Below are 7771 nucleotides of genomic sequence, written 5' to 3'. Positions count from 1 at the left end.
GTCGCTCGCGGGCGCGCGCGCACCGCGCCACTCTGGCCACTCCGCGCCCCTTCCGCACGTGCCCCGCTCGCTCCCCTGCTGGTCCCGGCCACCGCCGTGGCCAGCGCGCCCGGGGCCGCGCCTTGGCGCCCGTGCCTCGCCGTCAGCCTTGCTGACTTGACCCGCACCGGTGCCGCCCGCGCAGCCTCGCTGCGTCTGCACTCCGTGGCAGCGTCCGTGCCGCCGCATCCTGCCGCGTCGCTCCGCCGGGGCCGCGCCCGTCCGACCTCGCCACCACCTTCACCGCTGCTGCCTAGCATCGCCGCTGCCCCATGCCGGCGCTGCCATGCTGCTGCTCCCCTTCCCCTGCGGCTGCTGCTGATTGCTGCGGTGACCACCGGCGCCCCACTGCACCGTGGATGGCCTGGGCGAGCGCCCTGGCTGGCTGGCGCCCCTACTCGCTACGCCCACACCCATTGGCCCCCTGTGCCTATGACAGATGGGGCCCACACCCAAAAAAACGAAAAAACGATTAATTAAATAATAATTGTTAATTAATTAGTTACTAAGTTAATTAGTTAACTTAAATAACCTGCTTAATAACCTAATCAACCAGATTAGTTAATCAAATGTTGTTTAGTAAAACATGTATCAATGACATGCGGGTCCCATGGGCCCTTTTGACCAGTCAACGGTCCAGTCAAACGCTGACTGGACATTTGACCAGGGCCCCACCTGTCAGCCCCATAGACACACTAAGTGTACCCATAGCATCTAAATACAAATTTAATTTCGAATTAAATTAAATCTAGAAATTAGAAAATCATTTTTAAATCTTTTAAAATTAATATAAAATAAACCGTAGCTCGGATGAAAAAACTTTGTACATGAAAGTTGCTCAGAACGACAAGACGAACCCGGATACGCAGCACGTTCATCCGCCACACATCCCTAGCATAGCGAACACGCAACTTTCCCCCTCCAGTTCATCTGTCCAAAAACGCGAAACACCGGGGACATTTTCCCGGATGTTTCCCCCTTCACCGGTACCACCTCTTATCGCGTTAGGGCACCCCTAGCACCGCTACTTGTCATAGTCATGCATCGCTATGCATTTGTTTGCTTAATATTTATTGTTTCCTCCCCCTCTTCTCTCGCTAGACACTGAGACCGACGCGCTGCTACCCAGTACGACTTCAGTGTTGACGACCCCTCTCTCTTGCCAGAGCAACCAGGCAAGCCCCCCCTTGATCACTAGATATCGCCTACTCTTCTCTCTACTGCATGCATTAGAGTAGTGTAGCATGTTACTGCTTTCCGTTAATCCTACCCTGATGCATAGCCTGTCCTTGCTACTACTGTTGTTACCTTTACCTGCAATCCTAATGCTTAGTATAGGACGCTAGTTTATCATCAATGGCCCTACATTCTTGTCCGTCTGCAATGCTATACTACTGGGCCGTGATCACTTCGGGAGGTGATCACAGGCATATACTACATATTTTACACTATTACATTACCGGTGATACTGTTTGGAGATGGGGGCTGAAGGGGCAGGTGGCTCCATCCAGGTAGTGGTGGGCCTGAGTTCCCGACGGCCCCCGACTGTTACCTTGAGGCGGAGCGACAGGGCAGGTTGAGACCACCTAGGAGAGAGGTGGTCCTGGCCCTGGTCGGCGTCCGTGGTTATTTCAAAATAACACGCTTAACAAGATCTTGGTATTTGATCTGAGTCTGGCTAATGGCCTATACGCACTAACCATCTACGCGGGGACAGTTATGGGCACTCGACGTCGTGGTATCAGCTGAAGCCTTCATGACGTCAGCAACTGAGTGGCGCGCGCCGGGTTGGACTGGAACACCTACTCTTGTATAAGGGAGGCTAGGTCTGCTCACCGGCTGCGTATGCAACGTGCAAGTGTGCAATGGGCGATGGGCCCAGACCCCTGCGCCATAGGATTTAGACCGGCGTGCTGACCTCTCTGTTGTGCCTAGGTAGGGCTGCGACGTGTTGATCTTCCGAGGCCGGGCATGACCCAAAAAAGTGTGTCCGGACAAAGGGGATCAAGCGTGTTGGGAAATGTGGTGCACCCCTGCAGGGAAGTTGATATATTCAAATAGCCGTGTCCCTCGGTAAAAGGACGACCCGGAGTTGTACCTTGACCTTATGACAACTAGAACCGGATACTTAATAAAACACACCCTTCCAAGTGCCAGATACAACCGGTGATCGCTCTCTCACAGGGCGACAAGGGGAGGATCATCGGTTAGGTTTATGCTATGCGGTGCTACTTGGAGGACTTCAGTCTACTCTCTTCTACATGCTGCAAGACGGAGGCTGCCAGAAGCGTAGTCTTCGACAGGATTAGCTATCCCCTCTTATTCTGGCATTATGCAGTTCAGTCCACCGATATGGCCCCTTTACACATATTTCCATGCATATGTAGTGTAGTTCCTTGCTTGCGAGTACTTTGGATGAGTACTCACGGTTGCTTTCTCCTTCTTTTCCCCCTATCCCTTCTACCTGGTTGTCGCAACCAGATGTTGGAGCCCAGGAGCCAGACGCCACCGTCGACGACTACTACTACTACTCGAGAGGTGCCTACTACTACATGCAGCCTGCTGACGACGACCAAGAGTAGTTTAGGAGGATCCCAGGTAGGAGGCCTGCGCCTCTTTCAATCTGTATCCCAGTTTGTGCTAGCCTTCTTATGGCAAACTTGTTTAACTTATGTCTGTACTCAGATATTGTTGCTTCCGCTGACTCGTCTATGATCAAGCTCTTGTATTCGAGTCTTCGAGGCCCCTGGCTTGTAATATGATGCTTGTATGACTTATTTTATTTGTAGAGTTGTGTTGTGATATCTTTCCGTGAGTCCCTGATCTTGATCATACACGTTTGCGTGTATGATTAGTGTACGATTGAATTGGGGGCGTCACAAGTTGGTATCAGAGCCGACTGCCTGTAGGAATCGCCCTTCCACAGTCCTTGGCCGAAGTTGAGTCTAGTCGATGAAAATTGTTTTACTAACTTGGTTGTGCGGCCCCTGGGCCCACGTCGCCATCAGGTGTTATTAGGATCTTTTATTCCTCGATCTATACTCTGGGACTCTGATCTCTCTTCTATTCGGGTTAAATGAATTTTCTAAACTCTAACATTAGGTTCTCGTAAATAATTTCTCCCGGAGAGCCCCTTCGGTCTAGATGATCGCCGACTGCACCAGAAGGTTCCGAAGATGCTATTCGTTGTTTTCCCGAGACGCTTGTGCTGACCGCTTTTGCAAATCCCTACCACTATTATCTGTATGGATAACTGAACACACTTGCCTACATTCAGTCCCATTGATCTTGTTATTACAAGATGGCCTGAACCGCTCTTCGTTGTTCTGAGAATCCTTTGAGCCTGCTGCCCTGAAGTTCTTGCCTAATGAATACCCCCTATGGGTAATTCCTCGCACTTATCGAGTATCCGCTCATCCCCAGTTGTTCAGGTGTTTCACAAAAGTCTTTGAAGTGCCATTCGACCTTCCGAAAACCCTGAGTAGCTTGTTGCTCTTGAAATTCTTGCTTGCTTGCATTCTAGTTAATGCCATAAGTCTGGTAATCTTAGTGGCATCTTTTGTCACTATCATTTTGCGTCCATTGATTCAATATGTTATGAATGCTCACAATCCTCAATCAGATCCTAGGATCCATCCTTTCGGCACAGATGTCATTTTAAACATGAGTTGGATCTCGACCAATCAAATTCCCATCGATTGTACCCCTAAGCCAGCTCAGCTTATCCATCCTAAATCAGAGCATTTGCTTCTGATCCCTTGATTTGGAAATCATAATTCCTTGGCAATTAAACTTTGAATTAGTTATTTGCTTCTATAATCCAATGCCTTCGCATTGTTTCTTCCTCTGGTTGTGTGCCGATGCTCACATCAGCTCCATTATGGTCCGTCGGATCATTTGTTGAAATATCATCCAACAGCGTCCTTCGTATACAAAAACCTCGAGAAGTTCTTTCCCTGATACATAATGCCTTAGGTAAATAGTATCCTCTGTTTTTGTCAACCATGCTCTACTATCAAGCTTGTGTTATTTACTATTAAAGCTTGTGGTATATGTTTCCATGATACCCTGACGGGTTGAACCTATGCCCTCCTTTATATGTGTGAACTCGGAAGTTTTCACGAGTCATACTCATCTGGTATTTCACCAGGTAAAACTTTCAACACTAATACCTTTATCAAAGCGAGAAGTGAATGGAAGGTTATACATTGAAGAAGTGGGAGTCGACCTTGAACCTTGCGTTCATGCCCATGGACACGATGTATAACTTATCATGGAAGCTGCTCGTAAAAATTAATTACTCCCTTGTTATAAGTTCATCTTGTATCCGTGGTCCGATCCTTTATGATCGTGGATTCCGACCATGTTCTCCTTTAAATACCATTTCTCGTGCAAGTTTAAGCACTTGTCTTCTGTAGAGCATTACCCTAGTCCAACCTCTACTTTGATCTGTCGTCGAGTATTACCCCCCTGGTATCTCGAGATTATCATGGAACTGCATAGCTTCTTATGAGCTCTTCATCCCACTGGTTCCAATTTTTCACGGGCTCTGAGTAATTAAACCCTCAAAGACACCGATAACTGACTGAAGTCTCCACCGCGATTAAACAAATCACGATAACCTTCATGACTTATGAGTTTGAACTTGATCACGTCATTCCTAGCCTGCTTGGCTATATCCTTGTCATGCTGATTTTAACTGTGCTACCTGGTCCTTCTTCCTAGCGCAAAAATTTCGAGGTGAGCTAATCTTACGTCGATCTTCCTCGTCATAACAATTGTCCTTGAATGACAAGCTTGATTTCAAGTTTGTGTCGTACCTATGGATTCAATAACTTCTCGCTTCATCATTCCGTTAACTTGATGTCATCGCTGATCGGTTACATCTTCTTGAAACCTCTCGACAAATGTGTCGTGATCATCATCAACATTTTGACCCCTTCCAAGATATCAATTGAATTCATGATGAGAAATACCATCCTTGCCCTTGATGAATTTTATTATCATCGACCACTTCATTGCCTTCACACTAACACAAGCTTGTTCGTGTTTGGTGTTATAACTTCAGTTCCTTGCTATCCAGCAATTGGTTTTCTTTACCTTGGAACATTACCATCTATTAGGTCATCAATGTTGTGAGAATTTCACCACCTCTTAAGAATTCGTGATACAGTGATGCTTCTCGCCATCGCCATTCTTTACCTGGTCCCCTTGTTGAGTGAACTCCGTTGTGCAAATTTAATATCTCTAGCAACCCTGTTGCTTCAGAGTTATTGGACAATGATTCCAATTTGGTGTGTTGGTTTCCCAATCGCCATTCCGATGTTGGTCGTGCAACCCAACCCATATTTTGGGTGCACCTTTCAACCAATGTTTAATTGTGTATGGTTCCCTCCAGCATACATCAGTAAGTCATTGATCTGACTAATGTTATCTCCTTGTTCACATAATTGTGGAAATCCATCTTTTGGAAATCTCATTGAATTGTCGCTGAGTTCACCAGCCACCTCCTCATTCTCTCCTTGATTTAATGACGAACTCTTGTTTCGGAACTCGCTTCCATAGTTCAATTCCCGAGAATCTTACAATGTCATCTCGGCAATTTGTGTTGCACCTTCTTCTTAGGCATCCCGAGTCTGAGTTATCCTGACACCAATCAGATCTGAATCTCGGCCAGATATGATGGTTGGGACTTATTTCCAAGAGTTATAACGTTGGTCCTTATATATCGGTAAGGTGAGGTCATGCCTATCACCCCTGGCCGGAGGACCTATTGTTAGTTCCCTTTTTAGCAAGCTTAGCGATTCTTCCCTGAGGAAATCATAAGACTTATTCTACCAGTTGTTCCTGATGAATCCTTCGTGTATCCAAAGACTGACCTTTGCTTGAAGACCATCTCAATGCTATCTCGAGGCATGTATGTGCTACTCTGATCATCAATAAGAGCATTTGAAGCACAATGTTAAATTCTCTTTATCAATTATCCAAACACCATTGTATGGTAATGTCATGAAATTTCTCTCCCCTTTCGTAAAGAGTTTTCTACATTATATCCTGTTATGGATATCATGCTCTGTTTGTCCTTGGGAAGGATATACCCCTGAAATTTGTGTTTAAACACATTTTCCTTTCCATTGTTCTGTTTAATATCAAGATCACCTTTTCCTTTCCATTGAGTTGTTTAACCTTTCTGGTGATCTATATGATCTAAGCAATAATATTCTTCTGCTTATGTAAACCCCTTGGTGTACAGCCGTGTCAGTAAGACCCTGTTGCTTTTGTTGATAGCATTCCGGTAACCACCGATGGACGAGAACTTTGCCTACTGGTCCGCCTCGTTCAACAAGCAGGAAAATGGTTCTCTTCGTCCCTCGCCCTTGGTACCAATGGTTGTTGCCGACATAATCGATAGTCCATCCTCTGACAGGCCTTGCTTACATGATCATGCAAGACGTCATCCCCTTCCTACTTTTTACCCACATGGTGGGCCCATAACCCACAGTTCCACAGGATCGAAATCTGACTCTCATGTATGGCCTATTGTCAAAGTTATTCCTCGCGCTTGACTTTGAATGTCATTCATGGGCCACCTGCCTAGTGATCTATTCTGGTATCAGACGCAATACTTATTCCCATTGCTCTGAACCCCTTCACACGCTGTTTCAGGCATTGAACGATTGCCTACCCGCTCGAAACATCCAATGACATGTCCTTACTTTGCTCTCATGTTTTCGTAAGTTTCAAATTCGAGAGTAACTTTCTACCACATTCCCTGAGTTATCTGTAGACAACCTTGTAAGGTCCGTTCTTCCAAAGTTACCCCTTGTCCTTTTGTAAGTACGACGGAGTTCTCGAAGAAAGGATGATGACATCATCATGATGGCCTAAAGTAGAGAGATGAAGACATCAACATAATGGACGACCTCCTCGAGAAGAGCAACCAAGACCGAGAAGATTCGTTAGAATTTCGTAACCAGATCTTCCCCCTTACTCCACCTCTTAAAATCTCGGGACGAGATTTGTTGTAGTGGAGGAGAATTGTGACGCCTGGATAATTAAGCTAGAGTAATTCCCTGTTAATGATGCCATGTCACCTTAGTTACTGTTGATAAACTCGCGTTAGTTCAAAAACGATTCAAATTCAAATATAAAATATAGACAAACAACAAAAGTTTTCAAACAATAAAACAAAAATGTTCTAAATGTGTCAGATAGGTCATATGTAATTGTGGTGGAGAAGCCAACCTTTTGCAAGGTGTTTAAATGCGCTTAACTAGTTAAAAAAAGCAGTGGCTAAAATAATAGTTAATTTCTTTTTAAATTATAAAATTATTAAACTAATTTATATCAGGTCCAAGCTAGGCTGGGTAGTAGACTTTATTGATGATACTAAGTTTGGTGCTAGAGGTATTTTTTTATAAAACTAAAACTAAAAGGATACACAAATTAAAATAGACAAGAAAATTAAATAAATAAAAATATGCAGGGGGCAACCCCCTTGTTGGGCCTCGGCCCAGGTGGCCACTGGGCCAACCAGACCGGCCCACCTGGCCTCTGATAACCCCCACCCCCTAGTCCTAACCCTAACCACCCCCACGTTTCCCCACTCCCCCTTCTCTCCCGATCCCATCTGGATCGGGGCTCCAGGAGTCCGACGGCACCTTGGCACCCGCCGCCCGTGGCCGGCGCGCCCCTCCGGTGCCCTGGCGGCCTCCACCGCGCCGCCACCGGA

Source organism: Triticum dicoccoides, chromosome 1A (genome assembly GCF_002162155.2).
Source record: "Triticum dicoccoides isolate Atlit2015 ecotype Zavitan chromosome 1A, WEW_v2.0, whole genome shotgun sequence".
Taxonomy (NCBI): domain Eukaryota; kingdom Viridiplantae; phylum Streptophyta; class Magnoliopsida; order Poales; family Poaceae; genus Triticum; species Triticum dicoccoides.
Note: the sequence above shows the minus strand (reverse complement) of the source record.